We start from the raw sequence: 27,966 nt of genomic DNA, 5'->3' as shown, positions 1-27,966 counted from the left end.
CAGGTTTACTCTCTTGGATTTATTGATGAAGTATTTTTTTAAAAAAGCCTTACTTACACTCCAGTAAATCAAAGATGTTGATTTGATTGAAGAAATATTTCAAATTTGATAGTGCCCTCCAACATAAATTATAATTACATAAACATAAACATTGTCAAAATCTGAATTGGTTCCGCGCACAGAGTGCAAGAGTAATTAATGATTTTTATCAAACAGACATTTTCATTGGGCTGATGTAAGGATTAATTCAGTGCAGATAATGATGATAGATAATAACTCAGGGACAAGTAATAACTGTAATTCCAGCTACATTTCAGTTTGTACCAACTGAACAGTTTCAAACATGGTTAAATATTATCTGATTATGGCATAAATGATGGGTTCACCCATCCCTTTCAAATTTGAGGTTTTCAAATTTTCCAATTTTGTGAAAGAGCAGCAAAATTCTGGACAATAGTTACAAACCGAACAAAACATTACTGATATATGGTGGAAATCTACAGAAGATCAGTCTGAAATGTTTATTTTGATTGAGCCCAGTCCCCCTGCAAAGACCCCACTGACTCTGCAGAGAAATAATTTAAATTTCCCCCCGGAAACACTCCACTGACCCTGCAGTGAAATGATTTGGTGTCCCCCCTGGAAAGACTCCCCTGAGCCCAGTCTGAGACCCACTGACTGATTCATCTCCAACACCGTCATGTAGCGCCACCTCCCGCCTGTGGAGCAACATTACAGGCAGGAAGGTCCCCGGGTTCCTGCAGCTCACAGCTCACTCTACCCAGTCAGTCCCTCTCTACAATTGAGCTTCTATTTGTTTCTCTCTCCCCCTCGTTCTTTCCCCCGGACTGAGACCGACCCCCATCAGTTTACAGCTGGCAGGAGGCGGGGACGGGGTGAAATTATGGGATGGATCTGTCAGTGCCCTTTAATCCCGCAGATTGTCAGCGGGGCGGAGTTTTTCCCGCCGTCATTCCCTCCCGGACTGAAGACGGGAAAGATCCTCTCAGTGAAAGTGTGGGTGAAAGTGTGGAGATGGGACATGGTGTCCGCATTGTAAAATGACACCTGTCCACCCTCATAGTCCAGGAAAACCCCGATCTTCCGGGGATTCACACTCGGGGAGAGGGGGGTCCGTGAGGGGGAGGTGGCGGCAAAATAATCAAATCCGGGTAACAGCCCCACAATCCAGAATCCGGTCTTCGGGCTCGGGGTGATCATCCCTTTCCTCATCACAGACTCTCGGGCCACTCCCAGAATCCATCGGGTCTTCTCCCCCACCTCCACCTCCCAGTAATATCTCCCTGATGTGAATCCCTCTGATCCCAGGACACAGGCCGAGGAATCAAATCTCTCCGGGGAGTCAGGGAGCGGCTGCCGTTTGTCTCCGAGTCTCACACTGGTCCGGTCCTCAGACAGGATGAGCCGGGGATGCGCTGTGTTCGGATCCAGAGTCAGAGAGGCTGGAGCTGGGGGAGAGATCAAATAACACCGTCAGGGAGAGGGAGGGAGGGTGAGTGAGGGGAGCAGGAAGTGAGGGGTTGAGGAATGGAGCAGGATGAGAGTGAATGGAAGGTAAAGAGAGTCTGGAATAGGGGAATTTGAACAGGGGGAGACAGGGAAAGGTGAGTGAGTGAGGGAGAGTGTGGTGAGTGAGCGAGAGCGGAGGTATGAGGAGGAAGGATGGGGAAGGCGGAGGGATGGGAGGGATGAGGAAGGGAGATGAGAGGGCTCATTTGAAGGGATGTGAGTGGGGAAATGAAGTGCACAGAAAGATCAGAACCCTCACCCTATCGCAGGAGGGAGGGGATGGTTAAAGAGAGTGGGAGAGTGAGGTGATGTGGGATAGAGGGTTGTGAGTGAGGAGAGGTGGGAAAGAGAGGAAGGCTGAGTGAAGGGACAGTACGAGAGAGAGATATGGGAATGCGGAAGGTGGTGGCCAATGGGTGGGTTGAGAACTCGGGTGAGAGCGATGGCAGGTCGGAAAATTCAAAAGAAAAGGGGAGAGTGAGGTGATGTGAGGCAGTGGGAATGGGAATACTGAGGGGAGGCAGGAGTGATGGGCAGCAAGGGTGTGGGGAGACTGAGGGACGGGTAGAATGAAATTGCATTTGTAAAGGAGAGTTTAGCTAAGTGGGAGGGGAACATCTGGAGAATGGGAGGAAATGAGGGGAGGTATTTGACCCCAGGACAGGGAATGGAGTAAGTGATGGAGGAGGGAGCGATTGGAATCGGAGTAAGGATATTGGAGAGGGTTGGTGGTTTTGTGAGGGGAGGGGATTTTTTGGAATGCTGTAGGGGAGAGTCAGTTATACTATAGAATGGGAGGTCTGCAAAATAAGTGGACATTTGAGGTTTGAAGATCAGGAGAGTGAGTGGGAGGATTGAGAGGTGGAGAGACAGTGAGTGAGGGGAAGAGAGAAAGGGAGGTGGGAGTGAGGAGGAAGGGATGGCTGAGCTGAGGGGAGAAATACAAGTTCATTTTGGCCATGGGAGGTGAGAGTGAGTGGGAGACGAATGGAGGTGGCAGGGAGTGACAGGGTACATAAGGATGTGTTAAGAAGCCAGAGAATTAATCCACGTGAGGAAGTGAGAGAGTGCAAAATAAGGTCTTGTGGGAATTCTGGAGGTGAGTGAACTGGAGGATGACGTGGAGTCTGAGCAGGGGAGAGGAGAGTTAAGATGAGGGGAATGTAGGATGGGGGCTTCAAAGGAAGGACAGAGTTGGGTCTCAGAAATTGAAGAAGTCTGTGTGGAGGAATATGGAGCAGTTGAGTGAACTTGAGGATGAAGTGAAGGGGAGAGAGGTGGAGGCAAGTGGAAAGGGGAAGAGGAGTTTGAGGAGGCAAGATTAAACGGGAAGGGAGAATCAGGGGTGGGGGAAATCATGGCAGAGTGATCATGAAGAATGGAGTGGAGGGGAGAGCGAATGTGAGATAGGAGTGAGGAGCAGTGCAAAGAAGAGAGTGAGAGCACAGTGAGGTTGAGGGGAGCGTGACCGGATTAGGAAGCTGTGCTCAAGAGGATAGTGAGGGAGAGGGAAGAATGAGCTGATGGTAGGAGGAGTGATCAGGAGGTGATGTGAGATTGAGGGGAATGGGAGAGCAGGAGGGAATGAGGGGGCATTGATGGGGAGGTGTGGGCAAGCAGACTGTCGGGGGATGTGGAGTGACGAGAGTGAGGATGGGAGGGTGAGGTCGCGGCAAGAGGGAATTGTGATGGTAGGACAATTAAGGGAGGGTGGGAAGGACTGAATGGTGAACAATCAAGAGGAATGGATGGATGTGGGGAATGTGGAGGTGAGTTGGTTGGAGGGTGGAGAATGCAGTGAGGTCATGGTCTGCCAGGCGAAGGGATGGTTAATGGCATGTGCAAACCAAGGTCAAGGGGAGAGTGTCCGGGATAGGAAGCTGTGCTAAAGGGGACAGTGAATAAGAGGGAAGAGTGAGTGGAGAGTGAGCAGGACGACAGAAAGAGAGTGGGAGAGGTTGGTGGTGGGCAGGGAGAGTAGGGTCAGAGATGGGAGTGGGGAGTGAACAGAAGGGAGACAATGAGAGCGGGAGACAGTGGGGTGGGAGATCAGGAGGGAGTGTTGGTTAGAGGGAGGGCGTGGAGAGTGAAATCCATGGAAGAGTGATGGGAAGGGAGGGTGAGGAGAGTGGGTCCTGTATGGAGATGGAAGGGGGATGCAGTGAGGGATAGGGACAAGGAAACTGAGGAGAGAGTGAGGGGATGAATAAAGAGGTGGACTGTATGGAAGTTCATGACTGTTGAGGAGGGGAGAGGCAGGGTGTAAGGGAAAATGAGAGGAAAATTGGCAGCAAAGGGGATGGGGAGGGGGAATGTAAATGAGGAGGATGACTCAAACGAGGAGAATCAGGGAGATGGGAGGAGGAAGTGAAAGGGAGATGTATGGGGAAGGCATAGTGTGGGGGTGAGTGAGGGGTATGACGATATTGCTGCTTAATTAAGGTTAGGTTGTCCTTTTTTTCTTTTTAGAGAGGTTATAAACACAGATTCCGATGTCTCTGGTTTGTATATGTTTTCGGGACAAATTGATCATGGATAACAGATATTGCCTCAGGCAAAAGGCTTTCAAGTTTAAAGAAACACTTGTATAATCGAAGGGGAGTGTCCGGGTCTCCCAAGTCAGCTTAACTCTGGTTTTGGTTTGGTTTGGCAAGCAGTCAGTTTTTTGATCCTCTCTCTCTTTCTGACATCTCTCCTGTGAGAACCTGGGCTTAAGGGTTCCTTTTTTTTGCCAAAGGGATGCTTATGGGGAATTGCAAGTATTTGCAACAGCATCAGTAAGTTGTGATTGAGTCGCTTGGGTTTTTAAATACTTACGTTATTCTCAGGAGATAGGACAACTTCAGGGTGGTAATGGGAGTTGTGCGTGTGAGAGAATGGGGATAGTGTGAGGCCTGAGTGATGTGAGGGGAAGGGGAGTCTTCACAAGGAAGAATTTTAAAAACAAGAAGCATTCTTAAAACAGAGAAAACCTGCAGAATTGCCAGTGACAGAGTGATCTTGGTGTTCTCCTGGATGAGACAGAAAATGTTCAAAACATGAACAGTGAGTAATTAAGAAGGTTAATCTTTTTGCTGAGGTAAGGTGAACATTGCAGTTATTGAGAGAATCTGCGAGAAGGAAGCAAAGAGGTCCTTCTGCAGCTGTACAGGGCCCTGGTGAGACCGCACCTGGAACATTGTGTGCAGTTTTGTTTAGATTAGATTAGATTACTTACAGTGTGGAAACAGGCCCTTCGGCCCAACAAGTCCACACCGACCCGCCGAAGCGCAACCCACCCATACACCTACATTTACCCCTTTAACCTAACACTATGGGCAATTTAGCATGGCCAATTCACCTGACCCGCACATCTTTGGACTGTGGGAGGAAACCCACGCAGACACGGGGAGAATGTGCAAACTCCACACAGTCAGTCGCCTGAGTCGGGAATTGAACCCGGGTCTCTGGCGCTGTGAGGCAGCAGTGCTAACCACTGTGCCACCGTGCCACCCACAAATTTGGTCTCAAATTTGAGGAAAGACATTCTAGCTATTCAGGGAGTGCAGCGTACGTTCACGAGGTCAATTCGGAATGGCAGGACTATCCTACGTTGAAAGATTGGAGCAACTGGGCTTGTATACGCTTGAGTTTAGAAGGCTAAGAGGGGATCTGATTGAGACATATAAGATTATTAAAGGATTGGATACTGTGGAGGCAGGAAGCATGTTTCCGCTGATGGGTGAATCCTGAACCAGAGGACACAGTTTAAAAATAAGGGGTAGGCCACTTAGAACAGAGATGAGGAGAAACTACTTCACCCAGAGAGTGGTGGGTGTGTGGAATGCTCTGCCCCAGAAGGCTGTGGAGGCTCAGTCTCTGGATACTTTCAAGAAAGACTTGGAAAGAACTCTTAAGGATAGTGGAATCAAGGGTTATGGGGATAAGGCAGGAACAGGATACTGATTGAGGATGATCAGCCATGATCATAATGAATGATGGTGCTGGCTCGAAGGGCAGAATGGCCTACTCCTGCACCTATTGTCTATTGTCCACTGCTTGAGCCACATGCTAAAAGAAAGTGAAGTTGACACAGTCCCAGAGGCTGCTGTCTGATCTGAGAGAGATAGCTTGTGGTGATTTTATTGTCAGCGTCACCATCCTCACTGAAGGGATATGGATGAGAAGACAAGATGTTCACAGTGTAGGAATTGAACCTGAATTGTTACTGTCAGTCTGTATCATACAGCAGCTGTCCAACCAACTGATTTAACCAACCTACATAGCCATAGAATAACACAGCATCGAATGAGGCCCTTAAACCCATTGTGGTCATCAATGGCCGATCAAATTCTATTCCATTTCCCAGCACCGAGGGAACTTGGGGAAATAAATAGTGATGTCTTGAAAAGGGTTCACATTACAGAAGAGGAGGTGCTGTCGAGGTCTTAAATAATGCAAAAATAGGTAAATTCCCTGGACCAGAAACTAGAGAAGCTAGGGAAGAGATTGCTGGACCCTTTGCTGACATATTTGTATGAACAACAGCCAGGTGAGGTGGCAGAACTAGAGGTCGGCTAATTTGTTGCCATCATTTTAGAAAGGTTGTAAGGAAAAGCAAGGGAACTATAGAATCAGTGAGCTTCACAGCAGTGGTCGGTAAGTTACTGGAGAGGGTGGGAAAGGATTTACACGACCCTCTTATTAGGAGTCATCAACATGGCTTTGTAAGAGAGAAATCGCATCTTGATTGAAATTTTCGAAGATGTTACAAAGTAGATTGATGAAGACAGAGCAGTAGATGTTGTCCTTATGGACTTCAGCAAAGCATTCAACAGGGATTTGCAGGGTCGACTGGTTAGTAAGGTTATGGGATTCAGGGAGAGCTAGCTGACACAGTACAAAATTGGATTGAAGGTAGGAGGTAGAGTGTGATGGTAGAAGGTTGCTTTTCAGACTGGAGATCAGCGGTGTGACACAAGGATTGGTGCTGGATTCCACTGCTTTTGGACCTATATATAAATCATTTGCGAACATCGGAGGCATGGTTTGTAAGTTGGTCCGTCTCGGACAATTCCCTCCCCTTCTTGATCTCTCTGTTCCCATCTCCGGCAACAGTCTCCTCATGGATGGTTACTATAAACCCACAGACTCTCACAACTACCTGGACCACACCTCCTCCCACCCAGTATCCTGCAAGAACTCCACCCCATTCTTCCAATTCCTCTGCCTCCGCCGCATCTGCTTGGACGAGGAGACATTCCACTCGCGAGCATCACAGGTGTCCACCTAATTCAAACAATGTGCATTCCCCCCTCCCCCATCCAGTCAGCCCTCCACCGCTCCACCTCCATTCCCTGTTCCACTGCTCTAAACATTCCCACCTCAATGCAATAAAGACAGAAACCCTCTTGCCCTCACCTACCACCCAACCAGTCTCCACATCCAACACATCATCCTCAAACACTTCTTCCAACTCCAACTTCACCCTACCTTCAATAACATCATCCCCTGCCCACTCCTTTCTGCCTTCCACAAGGACTGTTCCCTTCACCAGTCCTCCATTTGTGCCACTCACCCCACCGACAGCCCACCACAAACACCCCCACCACGCACCCGGACTCTCACGTACCTTTCTCTGCAACCGGGAAAGGTGCAAATCCTGCCGATACACTACACCACTCAGCTCCATCCAGGGCCCCAAACAGTCCTTCCAGGTGAGACTGAGGTTCACCTGCCTCTCTTCCAACCAAGTTTACTGCATCAGATGCTCCCAATGTGGTCTTCTCTCCATTGGAGAGATCAGACATAATTGAGGGAACAGTGAGCTGAGCATCGCAGCCGGGTCCGTAGGGGCCAACCGGACCTCCCAGTCACTGCCCATTTAATTCCCCTTCACACTCCTTTTCAAACATGACCATCTTTGGCCTCCTCCATTGCCACAATGAGTCAACCCCCAAATTGGAGGAAAATATCTCTGTTCAGCAACACCCCCCAGGACCTAACCATTAAGTGTGGAAGTCTTGCTCAGATTTGCCTTTCCAAAGTGCAACAACATACGTTTATCTAAATTAAAGTCTATCTGATACTCCTCAGCCCATTGGCGCCATCTGATCATGATCCCGTTTAGTCATCTGCAAGCTTGCTCACTATCCTCCTATGTTTACATTCATATCATTTTTATAAGTGATGAAACGTAGTGGACCCACCACCGATCCTTGTGGTACATCACTGGTTACAGGCCTCCAGTCTGACAAGAAACCATCCACCACCACTCTCTGTCTTCTTCCTTCGAGTTAGTTCTGTATCCAAATGGCTAATTCTCTCATTATTCCATGAGATCTAACCTTGATAACCAGTTTATCATGAGGAACCATGTCGAATTCCTTACTGAAGTTAATTTAGATCACATTCACTGCTTTGCCCTCATCAATCCCCTTTGTTACTTTTTCAAAAAACAAGAGGGAATACTTCATGTCGCAAAAATGTAAATTTCAAAAGGACAAGCAGAAATGAAAGTGCGATCGCGTAGTATTGTTGATATGGGATGAAGTAAATACAACAGCAATAAATAATCTGAAATCAGAAGAATATAGACTCCACATGAGTGAAGGCAAGAAATAAAGTAAGTAGTTTGGCAGAAATGGTCTCTAAGACCCCAAACAGTAGCTACACGGTGGGGCAGATAATAATCAGGACATAAAAAGTGCAAGTAACATTAAACCTGGGTGACTTTTATCAGCATGTTGATTTAAACAGTGAGAGTAGTAGAGGGAGCTATGAGCATATAGTTTCCTGGAATAATAATATTGTGAATCCAACCTTGTATTTGCCAATTTGAATCTGGTGATGTGAACTGAGGCAGGTTGGATAAATGATGTCAGAGTCTCCACGGACCATAATATGGAGGAATGTCGCATTCAGTTTGAAAGGGAGGATCTTGGTTGGAAAATAACTGTGCGAACCTTTAACAAGGGTAATTGCAAAGGAATGACGGCTGAGCTTTCTGGGGTGGATTGGGGAAGGCACTTAGCATCAAAGATATTCCAGGGAGGTGGAAGAGAGGATTAGCAAAATTATTCTGAGTAGGAGTGAAAGGAACAGGGTGGTCATTATGGGGACTTTAACTTCCCCATATTGACTGGAAATGTTATAGCTCTCGTACATCGGATGGATCAGTTTTTGTCCAGTGTGTACAGAAGGGTTTCCTGACACAGTATATCGAAAGGCCGACAAGAAGGGAGGCTTCACTGGATCTGGTGCTTGGTAATGATTAGATTCCCTACAGTGTGGAAACAGGCCCAACAAGTCCACATCTACCCGGCACGGTGGCACAGTGGTTATCACTGCTGCCTCACAGGCGCCAGAGACCCGGGTTCAATTCCCGCCTCAGGCGACTGACTGTGTGGAGTTTGCACGTTGTCACCGTGTCAGCGTGGGTTTCCTCCAGGTGCTCCGGTTTCCTCCCACATTCCAAAGATGTGCAGGTCAGGTGAATTAGCCATGCTAAATTGCCCGTAGTGTTAGGTAAGGGGTAAATGTAGGGGTATAGGTGGGTTACGCTTCGGCGGGTCGGTGTGGACTTGTTGGGCCGAAGGGCCTGTTTCCGCACTGTAATGTAATCTAATCTACCCTCCAAACAGTAACCCACCCAGACCCATTTCCCTATGACTAATGCACCTAACACTATGGGCAATTTAGCATGGCCAATCCACCTGACCTGCACATGTTTGGACTGTGAGAGGAAACCAGAGCACCCGGAGGAAACCCATGCAGACATGGGGAGAATGCGCAAACTCCACACAGACAGCTTACCCGAGGCTGGAATCGAACCTGGGACACTCGTGCTGTGAGGCAGCAGTGCTAACCACTGAACCACCATGCCATGTGGTAATGAACCAGGCCAGGTGTTTGATTTAGTTGTAGGTGAGCACTTTGCAGAGAGTGACCATAATTCAGTTACGTTTAGTTTAGCGATGGAAAGGGATAGGTACATGCCACAGGTCAAGAGTTATCGATGGGGCAAGGGCAATTATAATGCGATTAGGCAAGAATCAGGATCCATAGAATGGGGCAGCATAGAATGGGGGGGATACAGACTATCGAAATGTGGAGGAGGTTTAAGGAACATATATTGCATGTCCTTGTTAGGTATGTCCCTGACAGGCAGGGAGGAAGTGATAAGGTAAGGGAACCGTGGTTTACCACAGAAATTGCATCTCTTGTTAAGCAGAAGAAGGAGGCTTATGTGTTGATGAGGCAAGATGGTACAGATGAGGCAATGGAGAGTTACAGATCAGCCCAATCAAAGACAGAAGTGGGAAGTTGAGTGTGGACCCTTTGGAGATCGGAGAGGTGCTAAATGAACATTTCTCATCGGTTTTCACTCAGGAAAAGGTGAATATTGTGAAGGAGAAGAATGAGGTATGAGATATTAGACTAGAACGAATTGAGGTTAGTTACGCACAGGTGTTATTAATTCTAGAAGGAATGAAAATAGACATGTCCCATGGGCTGGATGGGATTTATCTGAGGATTCTCTGGGAAGCGAGGGAGGAGATAGCAGAGCCGTTGGCTTTGATATTTGAGTCGTCGTTGTCTCCACATTTAGTACCTGAGGACTGGAGGATTGCAAATGTTATCCCATTGTTCAAGAAGGGCAGCAGAGGTGACCCAGATAATTATAGACCAGTGAGCCTTACTTATATTGTAGGAAAGGTCTTGGAAAGGATGATAAGAGATGAGATTTATAATCATCGAGCAAGCAACAATTTGATTTCAGATAGTCAACATGGTTTCGTCAAGGGCAGGTCTTGTCTCATAAACCTCACTGAAACTTTTGAGAAGGTGATCAAGCACGTGGATGAGAGTAGGGCAGTTGACGTGGTATACATGGACTTTGATCAGATTTCACATGGTAGGCTGATGGAGAAAATGCAGAGGCATGGAATTGAGGGTGATTTAGCAGTTTGGATTAGAAACTGGCTTTCTGGAAGAAGGCAGTGAGTGGTAGTTGATGGAAAATATTCAGTCTGGAGTCCAGTTATTAGTCATGCACCACAAGGATCTGTTTTGGGACCACTGCTGTTTGTCATTTTTATAAATGACTTCGACGCAGGCATAGGTGGATGGACTAGTAAATTTGCAGATGATAGTAAAGTCGGTGGAGTAGTGGACAGTTTGGAGAATGTTTCAGGTTGGAAGGGACTTGGATAAACTGCAGAATTAGGCTGAGAGATGGCAAATGGAGTTCAATGCAGCTAAATGTGAGGTGATGCACTTCGGGAAGAATAACAGGAAGGCAATGTATTTGGTCAATGCAACGATTCTTGGTAGTGTGGATGTGCAGAGGGTTTGAAGTCCATGTGCATCGATCCCTGAAAGTTGCCACCCAGGTGGATAGTACTGTGAAGAAGGCATATGGTGTGTTCGGTTTCATTGGTAGAGGGATTGAGTTCCGGAACCGCAATATCATGCTGCAACTATACAAAATGCTGGTGGGACCACACTTGGAATATTGTGTACAGTTCTGGTCACCCCATTGTCGGAAGGGTGTGGAAGCATTGGAAAAGGAGATTTACCAGGATGTTGCCTGGTCTGGAGGGAAGGTCTTATGAGAAAAGGCTGAGAGATTTGGGTCTGTTCGCATTGGAAAGAAGAAGGCTAAGGGGGGATTTGATAGAGACATACAAGATGATCAGTGGATTAGATAGGGTAGACAGTGAAATACTTTTTCCTCATGTGATGACGTCAGCATGTAAGAGGGGGCATAACTACAAATTGAGGGGTGATAGATTTAAGTCAGAGGAAAGTTCTTTATGCAGAGAGTGTTAAGGGCATGGAATGCCCTACCTGCTAATGTAGTCAACTCAGCCACATTAGGGAGATTTAAACAGTCCTTAGATAAGCACACGGATGATTTTGGGATAGTGTAGGGAGTCGAGCTGAGAATAGTACACTTGTCGGTGCAACATCAAAGGCCTAAGGGCCTGTTCTGCACTGTATTTTTCTATGTTCTACGTTCTATGATATTTGAGGAACAATGGCAGACGCTAAAAAGAACAGCACATGATTCACAGCAAAGATATATTTCAGTGAGGAAAAAGATTTATAGGAAGGGGATGTGCCAGCAACAGTTAACTCGGGAAGTTAAGCACTTATGAAGAGTCATCGAGACTCAAAATGTTAGCTTGCTTTCAATGTTCGTGTGAAGATTTGTAGCTCGGGTGGCTACTCATTGCTCTTTTGCTGCCATATTCCCAATATTCCAAATCACACCTTTCCCTCACTTGGAAGTGATAGCAGTTTTCCAGGTATCTGCTCCCTCCTGAAAGACTATCCTGTAACTTCTCACATTCTGAACCCTTGCAAAACTGACCAAGAACATTACATTGAATAAGTCGACTCAGACTGAATTGGACCTCTCCAAAACATCATGAAGCGGACATTGGGTTCACTGTTTGATCAATAGGATTACTGAAAATATTGGAACATTGGCTTCGTGATTAGCACTGCTGCCTCACAGCACTGGGGAGCTGGGTTCAATTCCAGCATCAGGTAACTGTATGAAGTTTGTACATTCTCCCAAGTTTGCATTGGTTTCCTCCCACAGTCCAAAGATGTGCAGCTTTTGTCCATTGTGTCCAGGAAAGTGCAGGCTTTGTGTATTAGCCATGGGAAAGATGGAGTTAAAAGAATATGCGAAGGCATTGGGTCCTGGAGGGATGCTTTTCAGAGAGTCAGTGTGGATTCGATGGGCTGAATGGCCTGCTTCCACACTGGAAGGATTTTGTGATTCTGACAACCTCACTACCTGCAAGCTGGAAATTTATAAATATCTCTGTCTTGTTTAATATTAGACTATGTTACACCTATAGATATTTATCAGGCTCAGCAGGTCTGGCAGCACCTGTGCAGAGAAATCAGAGTTAACGTTTCGGATCAAGTGACCCTTCCTCAGAACTGATGGGAGCTGGGAAATGTCAGTTTATATACAGAATCTGGGGTGGGGGGTGAAGGGGTGAGAAGTAAATGGTAGGTGGGGATTGAGCTCAAAGAAAGAGAAGAGCAGTTAGATAGACAAAGGATTGGATAACGATCTGGGTAGGGGAGTGAATAGCAGTTAATGGAGACTGTTAGTGGCTAACAATGCTTTGTGTGTAATGACAGACTCTGTGATAACAAGGCATGGTTGTGTGGTTTGGGGTCAGGACATGGGAGAGCTCAGACCTCAAAGTTATTTAATTTGATATTGAGTCTGCAGGATCCCCAGGCTGAAAATGAGGTGCTGTTCTTCCAGATTGCGCTCAGCTTCATTGGAGCACTGCAGCAAGCTTGAGACAGAGGTGCTGACTAGGTTCCAGGGTGGTGTGTGAAAAGGCAACTGGAATTTCAGGGTCGTTTTTTGGAAAACGGAATGCAAGTGTTCTAAAGTCGACCCTTCAGATCTCCAGTAGAGAGGAGGCCACACTGTGAGCAGCAAATGCAGTAGACTAGATTGTCAGAAGTGCAGGGAGGTGAAGGTGTGTTTGGGCCCTTGGATACTGGGGAAGTAGGAAATAAATGGACACATGTTGCACCTTCGGTAGTTGCAGGAGAAAGTGCTATGATGCTGTGAGGGGGTGTTGGAAGTAACCAGAGTGTCCCAAAGGGAATGGTTCCTGCAGGAGGGGAGGTGTCTCTCTGGAAGTGACAGAAATGGCAGCTGATGATCTTCTGGATGTTGATGCTGTTGGGATGGTAGGTAAGGACAAGGGGAACCCTATCACTGTTGCAAAAGGGAAGAGACGGGGTGAGGGCTGAAGTGCGAGAGATAGGTTGGTCCCACTTGAGGGCCCTGAGGAATCCTTGGTTGAGGAAACACGTGGACATTTCGGAGGATCCCTTGTCAAAGTTAACATCGTCAGAATAAATGCGATGGAGACGGAGTAACTAGGAGAATGGAATGGAGACTTTACAGGGAGCAGGGTGCGAGAATATAAAGGCCAGGTAATTTTTGGAGTTGGTGGGCTTATTGTGGATTATTAGTGGCTAAGCTATCCCCAGAAATAGAAACAGTGATGTTGAGGAAGGGTTCAGATATAGACCAGGTGAAAGTGAGAGTGAGTTGGAAGTTGGAAACAAAATCGATAAAACTTTTCAATTCTGAATGGGAGACGGAGGCAGCACCATGCTCCATGCCCTCAGATCCAATCCTGACTTTGTTATTAAGTCTGCTGATCACGGCAGACTTAAGGCGGCACGGTGGCGCAGTGGTTAGCACTGCTGCCTCACAGCGCCAGAAACCCGGGTTCAATTCCCGCCTCAGGCGACTGACTGTGTGGAGTTTGCACGTTCTCCCCGTGTTTGCGTGGGTTTCCTCCGGGTGCTCCGGTTTCCTCCCACAGTCCAAAGACCTGCAGGTCAGGTGAATTGGCCATACTAAATTGCCCGTAGTGTTAGTTAAGGGGTAAATGTAGGGGTATTGTGGGTTGCGCTTCGGCGGGTCGGTGTGGACTTGTTGGGCCAAAGGGCCTGTTTCCACACTGTAAAGTAATTTAATAAAGTAATCTAATCTAATCAGTGTGGGGCTGGAGTAGTTGGCAAACTGACCACTACATTGCAGAAGCTGAGATCCCTCTCAGATACCTCCTCCTATTGGCGTCTAACCTGTGACTACATGATGGAACATCAGGCCATTGCATCAACTACAGTCACCAACCTCATTTCATCTGGGGATCTGCCCCCACTCCAACTACCTCCAGCTGATAGTCCCACAACCCCGCACAGCTCACTTCTACCTCCTTCCCAAAATACACAAACAGGATTACCCAGGCAGACCCATTCTTTCTGTCTGCTCCTGCCTCTCAGAACTCATCATTTCCTACCATGACTCAGTCTTGTCTCACCTGCTGGAGTCCCTGCTCACTTATATCCACCATTCCTCTGACACTTTATGCCCATTCCAAAATTTCCAGGTTGCGGCTTCAGCTGCCTCCTCTTTACCATGGACATGCAATCCCTCTACACCACCATCCTCCACCAGGATGGTCTCAGACTCTCTGATTCTTCCAGGAACACAGGGCTGAAACATCCTCACCCCCCCACCACTCGCCTCCCCTTGGCCGAGCTCATCCTCACACTCAACTTCTCTTTTATCACCCCTCATTGTTTTCAGTCAGAGTGGTGGCCATAGGTACCCATCTAAGCCCCCATTTTTGCCTGTCTCCTTGTGGGGTATGTGTAACATTTCTTGTTCCCATTCCAGTCTGAAACATGAGTCTTTCTCTGGTGTATCAATGATATCATTGATGTTGCCTCCCTTTCTCATCTAGAATTGGAAAAGTTTGTTCATTTTGATTCCATGTTCCACCCTGCTCTCACCTTCACCTGATCCATCCTTCCCTTTCCTCAACATTCCTGTTCCCATTTCTGGCGATAGACTGGCCAATAATATCCACGATAAACCCACCGACCCCCACAGTTAGCTGGCCTGTACATCCTCACACTCTGCTTCATATAAATACTCCATTCCATTCTCCTAGTTACTCCGTCTCCATCGCATTCGTTCCCATCCTTCCAACTTCAACAAAGGAGCCTTGAAAATGTCTACTCTTTTCCTGAACCATGGATTCCCCAGTACTGTTGTTGACAGGGCCCTTAACTGGATCCAATCCATCTCTGACATTTCAACCCTCACCCCTTCTGTCCCCTCCTGCCACACTGATATGGTTCCCCTCATCCTTACCTGCAATCCCGCCAGCACCAACATCCAGAAGATCATCAGCCATAATCTCTGCCACCACCAGACACATATTCCTCTCCCCTCCCTTGTCCACCTTCCATTGAGACTGTTTCCACCAGGACACCCTGGTCTATTATTCCCTCACTCCCAACAGCCCCCCACAGCCTCATGGCACCTTCATCCACAACTGCAGAATATGGAACACCTGTCCATTTCCTTCCTCCCTCCCGAGTATGCAAAGGCCCAAACAGGTGAAGCAACGCATTATCTATACTTCACTTAATCTAGTCTACTGCATTCACTGCTCACAATGTGGTCTCCTCTCCATTAGGGAAATAAAGCATAGACTGTGTGACCGCTTTGCTGCACACTTGTATTCTGTCTATAAAAAAGACCCTGAGCTTCCAGTTGCCTGCTCCTTTAAACATCACCCTGTTCCCTGGCCAACATCTCTGTCTCAGGCTTGCTAAGAACAGCACCTCATTTTCCATTCTGGACTCGGCAGCCTCCCTGACTCAATATCGAATTCAATAATTTTAAGAATTGAGCGCGCCCATGTCCTTACCTCAACCCCAACACATCAGGCCTCATCATTCAGAGTCTAATATTACACACAGCCCATTGTTAGCCACAAACCATCCCCATTCACAGTTCCTCACCCGCCGAGCCAGACTGTTATCGATTCCTTTGTCTGTCCAACTGTTCTTCCTTCTCTTTAGGCTCTGTGCCCAGGTATCGTACAGTCCTTACCCCAATCCCCACACTCATGTCTGCATATAAACAGACATTTTCTGAGCTGCCGTCAGTTCTGAGGAAGGGTCACTCAATCCGAAACATTAACTCTGATTTCTCTCCACAGATGCTGCCAGATGTGCTGAGCTTTTCCAGCAACTTCTGTTTTTGTCTCTTATTTACAGCATCCACAGTTCTTTCAGCTGATATTTATCTGCGACAGTTTTCATCATTGACCACTTCAGTAAGACCTTCACAAACGTTCTATTGTACAATGCAATCTCTCAGTATTTGCAACTCTTTCTCTTTGCTAAACTATCTAAATCCCACCTTCCCCACTCACACATCCTCTTCCCCCTCCCCCGCCCCCCCATTCCCACACTGCAAATGTCCAACTTCCACACTACCCTCACCTTCATCTGGTCGATCTGTGATTCCTCTTTCTCTTCCTTGACATGTGTGTTTCTATTTCTGGTGATAGACTGACCAATAATATCCACTATGATCCCATTTCTCCATCTACGTAGAGTATACATTCTCACACCCTGCTTCCTGTAAACACTCTATTCCATCCTCCCAGTTCCTCCGTCTCCGTTCCATCTGCTCCGACAAAGCAAACTTTGACAAGGGAGCCTCGGAAATGCCCACATCCTTCCTCAACTGAGGATTCACCAGCACTGTCATTGAGAGTGCTTTCAATCGGGTCTGACACCTCCCACACTTCTGCCCGCACCCCCTCCCTTTTCTGCCACAACAACGATAGTGTTCCCCTTGTCCAAACCTACAATCCCACCAGCATCCACAACCAGAAGAGCATCAGACACCATTTCCGCCACCTGCAAGTAAGATGTCACCCCCAGGCATATATTTCCCTCCCTTCCGTTGTCAGCCTTTTGCAGGGACCGTTCCCTTCCAATCACCCTGGTGCACTCTTCCTTCACTCCCAACACCCACCCACAGCCCCACAGCAACATCCTCAGCAACTGTCAAAGGTACAACACTTTCCCATTTACCTCCAGTATCCAAGGGTCCAAAACACCTGCAAGGTGAGGTAGCACTTCACACAATCTAGTCTCTTGCATTCACTGTTCACAAAGTGGTCTACTCTGTATTGGGGAAACAAAGCATCTGTGTTCTGCCATTTAAGAAAAAGGACTCTGAGCTTCCAGTTGCCAACCACTTCAACACACCTTCCTGTTCTCTGAGCAACATTTCTGTCTCTGGCTTGTTGCAGTGCTCCACAAAAGCTCTGTGCAGTCTGGAAGAACGACATCTCATTTTCCACTTCCGGACCCTGCAGTTCTCTGGACTCAATTTCAAGGGCAATAATTCTAGTCCCAGAGCTCTACCATGACCTAGCCCCCTACCCCACACACCAGTTTTGTCTTCGCTGCCATTACATTCTGCCTATTATTTGGCACTAACAGTCTCCATCACCAGGTATTCACTTTGTATTTTTCTCTGTTTGGGACTATCCCCACCTATCATTTCCTCCTTACCTCCTCCCCCACTGTACCTTCTGCATATAAACCGACTTTTGCCAGCTACTATCAGCTTTGAGGAAAGATCACTCAATCTGAAAGGTTAACTCTGATTTCTCTCCACAGATGCTGGCAGACCTGGGGAGCTTTCCAAGGAATTTCTATTTTGTTTCTCTCACAACCCCCTTTAGATAAGTGCCTGTTAACACTGGCTCTTAAATGTCTGCATGCCTTTTGTTATTATGATAAAAACCTTTCCTCCAATGTCACACCAGATGGAGCCAGCCCAGTCTACTCGCGAAATCCTGTTTCCATGCTCTATTCCTCTGGTTCGACAGAACCCTTCACTGGGTAAAAACAAAGACTGCAGATGCTGGAAACCAGAGTCTAGATTAGAGTGGTGCTGGAAAAGCACAGCAGGTCAGGCAGTCTCTGAGCAGCAGGAAAATCGACGTTTCTGGCAAAAGCCCTTCATCAGGAATAGATGATGAAGGGCTATTTCTGATGAAGGGCTTTTGCCCGAAACGTCAATTTTCCTGCACCTCAGATGCTGCCTGACCTGCTGTGCTTTTCCAGCACCACTCTAATCCAGAACCCTTCACTGCTCTGACACACAGAGTTGATGGCTTCAGGCACTTATCCAAATGGACCCACAGAAAATACAATGTTTCCAGGTAGAGTCTCCCAGAATTAACAACTAGTGATGTGAGAATGTAAACTGGGGCCTTCGAGACCCTACAGTGGGCGGCACGGTGGCACAGTGATTAGCACTGCTGCCTCACAGCGCCAGAGACCCGGGTTCAATTCCCGCCTCAGGCGACTGACTTTGTGGAGTTTGCACGTTCTCCCCGTGTCTGCGTGGGTTTCCTCCGGGTGCTCCGGTTTCCTCCCACAGTCCAAAGATGTGCAGGGTCAGGTGAATTGGCGAAGCTAAATTGCCCGTAGTGTTCGTTAAGGGGTAAATGTAGGGGTATGGGTGGGTTTCGCTTCGGCGGGTCGGTGTGGACTTGTTGGGCCGCAGGGTCTGTTTCCACACTGTAATCTAATGTAATCTAATCTAATCTAATAACTGGATCTACCATCAGGAAAATGAATACACGTGTTTACCTGGGTGAATGGTGTGTATCATTTCTCTCCAGACTGTGTACTGTAAAGGGCCAGTGAACTGTCCGAGAGACAGAGAGCCATCAGCAGCTGAAAGTGTCTTCTCCCCATCACTAATCCTGTAAACATTAAACAGATGACATCATAAACTCTGCGTTGTTCAAATATTTATGAAAACATTTAAATATTCAAGCGTTCCGCATTTTTCATGTTTGAGTCAATGGGATAGAAAGTGAAATATTCATCTTATTTTTGTTACTGATTCAACAAGAATTCGATAATGCAAGGGCAAGGATCTGAAACACCCAGATCCAGAGAAGGGCCCATGTCCTGAAAACAGATTAGGTACTGAGACATCACACACCACAGGTGATAATATAAGTTTCCTCCATCTCCTTGCCATATTATACACAGAGCTTGTGGAACAGAGACAAAAAACCAGAAACATCTAAAAGCCTCATCTCCAACTGTGTAATACATGGGGAGAAAGTGAGGTCTGCAGATGCTGGAAATCAGAGCTAAAAATGTGTTGCTGGAAAAGCGCAGCAGGTCAGGCAGCATCCAGGGAACAGGAGAATTGACGTTTCGGGCATAAGCCCTTCTTCAGGAATGAGGAAAGTTTGTCCAGCAGGCTAAGATAAAAGGTAGGGAGGAGGGACTTGGGGGAGGGGTGTCGGAAATGTGATAGGTGGAAAGAGGTCAAGGTGAGGGTGATAGGTCAGACTGGGGTGGGGGCGGAGAGGTCAGGAAGAAGATTGCAGGTTAGGAAGACGGTGCTGAATTCGATGGATTTGACTGAGTCAAGGTGAGGGGAGGGGAAATGAGGAAACTGGTGAAATCCGAGTTCATCCCTTGTGGTTGGAGCGTTCCGAGGCGGAAGATGAGGCGCTCTTCCTCCAACTGTCGTGTTGTTGTGGTCTGGCGATGGAGGAGTCCAAAAACCTGCATATCCTTGGTGGAGTGGGAGGGGGAGTTGAAATGTTGAGCCACAGGGTGGTTGGGTTGGTTGGTGCGGGTGTCCCAGAGGTGTTCTCTGAAACGCTCCGCAAGTAGCCGGCCTGTCTCCCCAATATAGAGGAGGCCACATCGGGTGCAGAGGATGCAATAGATGATGTGTGTGGAAGTGCAGGTGAACCTGTGGCGGATATGGAAGTTTCTTTTGGGGCCTTGGAGGGAGGTGTGGGCGCAAGTCTTGCACCTCATGTGGTTGCAGGGGAAGGTGCCGGGAGTGGAGGTTGGGTTGGTGGGGGGTGTGGATCTGACGAGGGAGTCACGGAGGGAGTGGTCTTTACGGAATGCTGATAGGGGAGGGGAGGGAAATATATCCTTGGTGATGGGATCCGTTTGGAGGTGGCGGGAATGACGGCGGATGATGCGCTGTACATGGAGATTGGTGGGGTGGTAGGTGAGGACCAGTGGGGTTCTGTCCTGGTGGTGGTTGGAGGGGCGGTGTTCAAGGGCGGAGGAGCGGGAAGTGGAAGAGATGCGGTGGAGGGCATCGTCGACCACGTCGGGGGGGAAATTGCGGTCCTTGAAGAAGGAGGCCATCTGGGTTGTGCGTTTTTGGAACTGGTCCTCCTGGGAGCAGATGCGGCGGAGTCGAAGGAATTGGGAGAATGGGATGGCGTTTTTACAGGGGGCAGGATGGGAGGAGGTGTAGTCCAGGTAGCTGTGGGAGTCGGTCGGTTTGTAGTAGATGTCCGTGTTGATTCGGTCGCCTGAGATAGAAATAGAAAGATTGAGGAAGGGGAGGGAGGAATCTGAGACTGTCCAGGTGAATTTGAGGTCGGGGTGGAAGGTGTTGGTGAAGTGGATGAACTGTTCAACCTCCTCGTGGGAGCACGGGGCGGCGCCGATACAGTCATCGATGTAGCGGAGGAAAAGGTGGGGGGTGGGGCCAGTGTAGTTGCGGAAGATGGACTGTTCCACATATCCTACGAAGAGGCAGGCATAGCTGGGGCCCATGCGGGTGCCCATGGCTACTCCTTTCCTTTGGAGGAAGTGGGAGGATTGGAAAGAGAAGTTGGTCAGGGTGAGGACCAGTTCAGTCAGTCGAAGGAGGGTGTCAGTGCAAAGGTACTGGTCGGTACGGAGGGAAAGAAAGAAGCGGAGGGCTTTGAGTCCTTCGTGATGGGGGATGGAGGTGTACAGGGACCGGATGTCCATGTATGAAGACAATCGCCGGCAGATTCGCGACCTCCGCGGCTATGGGGAATAACTTTGTCTCTGTGGTCGCCGCAGCCACTTCCGCCCCCACTGACGTCACTAACCTACACACCCACAACGCCGCATGTCTCCGCCCCCACGCCTAACCCCGCCCCCCGGCGAGTTCCGTCACCACGCCTAACCCCGCCCCCACGACGATCTCCGTCACCACGCCTAACCCCTCCCCTTCACCAATCTCCGTCTGCATGCCTAACCCCGCCCCCACGCATATACCGTCACCACGTCTAACCCCGCCCCTTCGCCTAATGCCATCACTACGCCCAGCCCCGCCCCCACGCCGATCCCCGTCCCCGCCCCCATGCCTAACCCCGGCCCCACACCCAGCTCCAGCCCCACACCAGATCCCAGCTCCCAGCCCTGCCGTGTTTTCACTATCCCTCCAGACCTACCCCTCTCTGAGGATGAAAGATCAGTCCTCAGCAGAGGCCTCACCTTCATTCCCCTACACTCCCGGATTGATGAATTCAACACGCGGCGTGACATCGAACAATTCTTCCGCCGCCTTCGCCTCCGTGCCAACTTCTTTAACCAAGACTCTCGCCCACCCTCTGACGACCCCTTCTCCCGCCTCCAACACACCCCATCCACCTGGACACCCCGTGCTGGCCTCCTACCTGCCCTCGACCTCTTCAAAGCCAACTGCCGCCGCGATATTAACCGCCACCTGAACTCCCCCACCCCTCTCACCCACTCCAACCTCTCACCCTCGGAACGCGCAGCCCTCCACTCCCTCCGTTGCAACCCCAACCTTCATACACATACGTGTGTAATACATGGGTCCCACAACCCTCTGAGAATCCTGCTCCTTCACTTCCAGCCTCCTGACTATCTCCCCACCCCCATTGGAGGTTGGACCTTCAGCTGCCCAGACCCTCAGCTCTGGAATTCCCTCCCTGAACCTCTCCATCTTTCTATTCCTCTTTCCTCCTTTCTGATCCGCTAAAACCAACAGCAATCACCTGGATTAATAGCTCAGTGATACTTTTCTATACTTTCCAACTCTCATGCAAAGTACTCAGAACATTACATTACACTAATTAAAGTTTTTTTTTATTTTGCTTTTATTGTTCCCTTTATAAAGACTACGGTGCGAGTTAACGTTGTAAAAAGTGAAACAAAAATGATTCCCCATTTCAACTCTGACTGTCTAGGGCTGGTCAGGAGCCATGCAGTGACAGGGATGGCCATTCCCTGGAAACATGGGCCATGTGTCTCTCACAGGGTCAGGGGGAAGGTCACAGTCACACAAACAGTCACAAAAATCAGGGCAATGATCACTTCCAGCCTCGGAACCAGGCTGTATTTACAGGCATCTTGTCATTGTTTGCAAAACTGCAGAACAGTTTCATAAAATCTAATACTGTTTAAAATCTGGAGCAATCTTCTTCTTATAAAAAAACACGTGTGTGAACCATAACCGGAGTTACTGTTATACGATGAATCACCCTTTAAAGCATCACCATTAACCAGGAAATAACCCCATAATAACCCATCCCTGGGTTACTGAGCAAACTGTGCAGAGTTTCAGTAAAGAGCATGTCCTACCTTCTCTCCCGACAAGCTTCCTCCTGAAAGAAATGAATCACAAACAGTGAGGATGGCAGTAACAGATTTCAGGAGGAGACAGACAGACACCCACACACACACACTCTCTCCACATGGAACTGGAACTGGATTATAATGGGAGTTCCAGGAGACAATTAAACTTGGGGAGCACGGAGATAATAACAAAATAAATAATAACATCACAATCCATTCCCGGGAGAATGTCGATATTCCCGAGAATCTGCAGATAGTTTGGCAGCGGTTAGTAAAAAAACAGAAATTACTGGAAAATCTCAGCAGGTTTGGAAGGATCTGTGGAAAGAAATCAGAGTGAACGCTTCGGGAGCATTGACCCTTCTTCAGTGACAACAACAGAACCGTCCGGACAGTCACAAGGTCAGTTTTTTACACGACATTCCATATTATTTTTACAGTTGTCATCATATCCGAAATCTGTCTGAAATAACCTGCAATATCTTCCCTCACCTTCAGAAAGATCAATTCGTCTTTTTGCTCCATCAGTTTTTGCAACTTTGACAGTTCCTCCTCAATGGAATTTAAATTCTCCTGAATCTCTCGAAGGTTTCTCTCCATTGGTTCTACAACCCTCTCCTCTTCTTCCCTGAGATCTCTGAGTAAACGCTGCTCTTTCTCAGTGAGAATCTGGTGCATTTTAGTGAACTCGGATGTGATGTGGGTCTGCAGACTGCTCGCCTGTTCCTACCAAATGAAATGTGAAACCTCATTAATGTCCCGCGATAAAGGGAACAAAACTAACCCAGATCCCAGAAAATCAGCACAGGGAGAGCTCACCCTCACTTCGGAAATCTTCCGTTTCTGGGTCAGTTCTGTTTGTAGAACCAACGATTTCTCCTCTGTGAGAGAATCTAAGGAAGATTTCAGCTTATCCTGTAATTGGGAAAGAAATTGAAGAATAGATGTGTTAGGTGAGGTGTGGGATTAGGGATATGTGATGAAACGCGCACTTTACAAAATATTGTCTCTTTTACCTTGTAGATTTCAACAGCTTCGTTGATCGGCAGGAAGTTGTGAGTTTTGTGTTCCCGCGAATCTCTACAAATCAGACAGATCAATTTCCTGTCAGTTTCACAAAACAGCTTCAGATCTTCCTGATGTTTCTCACAGTGAGGTTTACTCCCATTCTCTTTCGGATTCAGCTTTAATTTTCGAGCCTCCTCGGCCAGATTCGCTAAGGCCCGATTTACCCTGAGGTTTCTTTCCGTAAATTCCTCTCTACATTCCGGGCAGGAGTTTATCTCCTTCTTTTCCCAACTCTGGGTGATACAGGAGCGGCAGAAGTTGTGTCCACAATCCAGTGTAACCGGATCGGTGAAGAAATCCAGACAAATGGGACAAACTGCCTCCTCGGTCCAACTCTCTCCCTGCTGTCTGGAAGCCATGTTCACACTCAGCACTTCCTGATTCAAACCACTTTCAGTTTCAATGTGACTGCGCTGGTGAACACATTCAGTTCAATCACTTACCGATGGATTTCTCTGCAATTATCAGAGAAGAGTAATTAGTAACTATGGTTTAGAAAGGTTTTGACCTGGGAGCAAGTAAAAAACAATATTTTGATGGAGAAACAGGTTTAGGACGCTGACAGGGTTTTGACCCCATCCCAGGAGGGTGAAGGTGCCTGGAGAGTTGCCTTTGGTGGAGGGAGAGTGAGACAGAGGGAGGCGGGACGGAGGCACAGGGAGGGCTCATACTCTAGATGTTCACTAAATGCACAAAAAGCTGGAAGGTTTAGCTTTATGAATCTGCATCTTGTTTCCGCCTGCAGATTTATTTTTATTTCAAAAATTTACTTCGTTCATGAAAAAAAAAATGATGTTTTCTCCATACAGTCCCAGCATGTATGACTTTGGGTCCAAACACAGCGAATATCCAGCTTGTCGTGTCTGAGAACCAGATCAATGTGAAAGCAGAAAAAAGACGGCATTTGCCTCGCGACAACCGCAAGAGGTTTGATCCCCAGCCCTTTGTTCTGGGATCCGAGGGATTCACAGCCGGGAGACATTACTGGGAGGTGGAGGTGAGGGAGAAAACTCTGAGTAAAGTGGGAGTGGCCCAAGAGTCTGTCAAGAGGAAAGGAAACATTGATTTGAAACCTGAGAATGGATACTGGATTTTCTGGCCATTCCTCCGAAAGCAATTATATAACTTCCACATCACCTTCGAGGGCAACTCACACCCCGATCGAGAAACAATGGAAAGTTGGGGTTTTCCTGGACGATGAGGGTGGACAGGTCTCATTTTATAATGTGGACACCATGTCCCATCTCCATACTTTTATCCACACTTTCACTGAGAAGATCTTTCCTATCTTTGGCATGGCACCTAACATCAGAGAGAAAAGCTCAACAATGCTGAGAATCTGTGGGATTAAAGGGCACTGACAGATCCATCCCATAATTCCTCCCCATCCCCGTGCCTCCTGCCAGCTGTAAACTGATGGGGGTCAGTCTCGGTCTCGGTCTCGGTCTCGGTTTCAGTCACAGGTGGAGAGAGATGCCAGGTTAACATTCCAGGAATAAATCCTGTATCGGAACTGGGAACTGAAAGATCGGCAAGGAGCTGTGTAGGGCTAGGGGGAAAAGAAGGGGGTGAGAAGAAACAAAGGGAAGCTGAATTGTACGGAGGGACATACTGGGTAGAATGAGCTGTGAGCTGCAAGAACCCAAGGACTGCAAGGTGAAACTGATGTTCCATTGCCATGTGTGATGTCAATGAGTTCAACATCACCAGTGCTGTGTGTGGTGAATGAACTGTACAGACGAAACATCAACCTAAAAGAATAACCAATAAATACAACCCATGATGTTATAAATTTCAAAAACACAAATCAAACATGTTATTTGCTCTTTTTACATCCAATTCCACACACTGTATATTTTTAACAAGCTCCTATTTTTAATTTCTTTCCTGTGATAAACCAAGAGGTAGTGTCCTGGAATTACCACTAAAGCACCTGCTGGTTCTTCAGCCAACAGTGTGTTGGATAAATAAGAAGATAAGGAATAGCAGCAGGAAAAGGCCTTTGGCTACTCAAGCCTGTCTTGACATTCATCAAGATTGGGAGAAAGTGAGGACCTCAGATGCTGAAGATGAGTGTCGAGAGTGTGGTTCTGGAAAAGCACAGCAGGTCAGGCAGCATCTGAGGAGCAGGAGAATTGACATTTCAGGTGGAAGCCCTTCATCTCCTTGAAATTTCCAATTTCCAGACTCCACCCAGTTAAACATCTTCTCAACATCTACCCTGTCAAGATTTCTCAGAAATGTATGCATGTCAATTGGATCACCCTTCATTCTTCAAAGCTCGAATGAATGAAACCCTAACCTTTTAGCCAAAATCAACAAGGTGTCTGCCTTCACATCAGGAATCAGCTTATTGAATCTCTTTTGAACTGCCTCCAAAGCCACAATATCCTTTGTTAAATAAGGAGTCCAAAATTGTACACAGTAATCTTGGTGCAGCCTCACCAATACCCTGTACAGTTGTCATAAGATTTTCCAAACTTTAACCTCAAATTCTCTAGCAATAAATTCTGTTTGTCTTCTTACTTTCTTGCTGTACACTAACATTTTTCTGTTCAATCACAACAAACATCAAGATCACTCTGTGCTATACCTTTTGGGTTATCTCTCCATTTAAATAATTGACTCCTTTTTAATGCTTCCTGTAAAAGCGCACAGCTTCACAATTTCCTACAGTAAACTTCATCTTCCAAATTTTTACCCAGTCATATCTATATCCTTTCACAAATTGTATCTCAATATAACATGACATCCTCCAACCTATTTTTGTACCATCAACATGTTTGGGTGCATTACGCTCTGCCTCTCCTCCTAGTCACTAGGATGGTGAGTAAATAATTGAGGCCCAAGGACTGATCATTGATATATAAAACCACAAACACATACAGTCCCATATGGTGGTACTACCAATCCTCATGTCTCAGTATGCTCTGTCCACATTTCCATAGAACATTCCAATAGTTTGCTGTGCCATTCCTAATGTTACATTGCGGAAACTGTTGTGTGGAAAAACACCTTTTACTACAAATACATCAGGCTGCTTGTAATGTCCTACAGATCCTGCAGGTAAAGGAGATGGTAAACCCTGTGCTCCCTAAGTAGACAGTCAAAATCATTTGGAAAAGTGTCTCCTGTCTAGGAAATTCACCATACTAAAACAAAAATGGAAGTTGGCTGGTATCAAGAGGGTGAATTCTGCCTGATCTTTCCTTTACCCTCAAGTCTCATATGGTCTGTAAGTTGCACTTCATAGACAGCACAGTGGCTAAGTGGTCAGCACTACTGCCTCACTGCACCAGGAACCTGGATTCGATTCCAGCTTTGGGCAATTGTCTGTGTGGAGTTTGCATGTTCTCCCTGTGTCTCCCTGTGGGACCCTCCAGGTGCTCTAGTTTTCTCGCACAGTCTAAAGATGTGGATTGGCTGTGCTAAACTGCCATAGTGTTTAGGGACGTATAGGTTATGTGAATTAACCATGGGAAATGCAGGATAATAGGGTGGGTTTGGATTGGATGCTCTTTGGAGGGTCAATGTGGACTTGATAGGTCAAATAGGCTGCTTCCATCCTGCAGAGATTCCATGATCAAATAGATTGTCCAGGGAAGAAAAAAGACCACCCTTTCGGAGGGAATTACTCAAATCAAGTCTTCGGTCTGAGTGGATCATAACAATGATGTGGAGATGCCAATGTTGGACTAGGGTGGACAAAGTTGAAAATCACACAACACCTGGTTATAATCTCACAGGTTTATTTTAAACATTGTGTGACTTTTAAACTTTGAATTGTAACAAGGCACCAACACAGCATGGGATCGGCCTCAGAGTTAAACTCAAGACACGCTGTTGTTTCTTGCTCCGAACAACATATTAGTACATTTTTCCATTGCAGTGGTTAAATACAACAGCAGTATAAAATAATCTTTATGGCAATCCTTTACTACAAAAGCAAGATGCACCTTCTTTTCTTGTGAGGATTTGAGTCCTCTAATTCCAATAGGACTTCTATGTCCATGTTCCCTTCAGGGCTTATCTGTCCTCACCATCTGCTCCCAGAATCCAAGCCTTGCCATATGATTAATACTTGCATGACTGTCTTAAACATACATTGATCTCTCAACCTTAAATAACTGCTCAATTTATTGTGTGATATTAATGGCCTGTAATCTAGGGGTCAAGGTAGACTGATGAGTAAAGTAAGATCACACATGATTCAGGGAGAACTTGCCAATTGGATATAAAATTGGCTTGACACTAGAGACAAAGGGTGAAGAAGTAGCATTGTTTTTTGGACTGGAGGCCTGTGACCAGGAGTATTCTGCAGGGATCAGTGCTATGACAACTGCTGTTTGTAATTTTGAAATAAAAATCTGTATGAAAATTTAAGAGGCATGGTTAGTAAGTTTGTGAATGACTCCAAAATTGGTGTTCTCGAGAACATTGAAGCAGGTTACTAAAGATTACAAACGGATCTCGATCAATTAGACCAATGGGCTGAGGAGCGGCAGATGGAGATTAACTTGGACAAATGAGAAATACTGTATTTTGGTGACATGGGCAAGGGCAAGACATATACAGTTAATGGTA

The 27,966-nt window shown here is 47.1% G+C and overlaps 2 pseudogenes across 1 annotated transcript; one reads left to right on the top strand and one right to left on the bottom strand.

Annotated features, from left to right (window-relative positions):
• LOC122546407 (zinc-binding protein A33-like) lies at positions 1 to 24,251 on the bottom strand (annotated as a pseudogene). The gene is made up of 6 exons (XR_015753040.1): positions 23,331 to 24,251; positions 23,134 to 23,229; positions 22,807 to 23,040; positions 22,321 to 22,343; positions 18,553 to 18,668; positions 1 to 1,469 (listed from the first exon to the last, which is right to left on the bottom strand). The product of XR_015753040.1 is annotated as a zinc-binding protein A33-like (transcript).
• On the top strand, positions 24,203 to 24,794 carry LOC148140097 (zinc-binding protein A33 pseudogene; annotated as a pseudogene).
• The last annotated feature ends 3,172 nt before the right edge of the window (positions 24,795 to 27,966 follow it).

Source organism: Chiloscyllium plagiosum, unplaced genomic scaffold (assembly GCF_037043375.1).
Source record: "Chiloscyllium plagiosum isolate Xiang-an unplaced genomic scaffold, Cpla_swu_hap1 HiC_scaffold_35, whole genome shotgun sequence".
NCBI classification, from domain to species: Eukaryota; Metazoa; Chordata; class Chondrichthyes; order Orectolobiformes; family Hemiscylliidae; genus Chiloscyllium; species Chiloscyllium plagiosum.
Note: the sequence above shows the minus strand (reverse complement) of the source record. Positions and strands in the feature narration are given on the sequence as shown.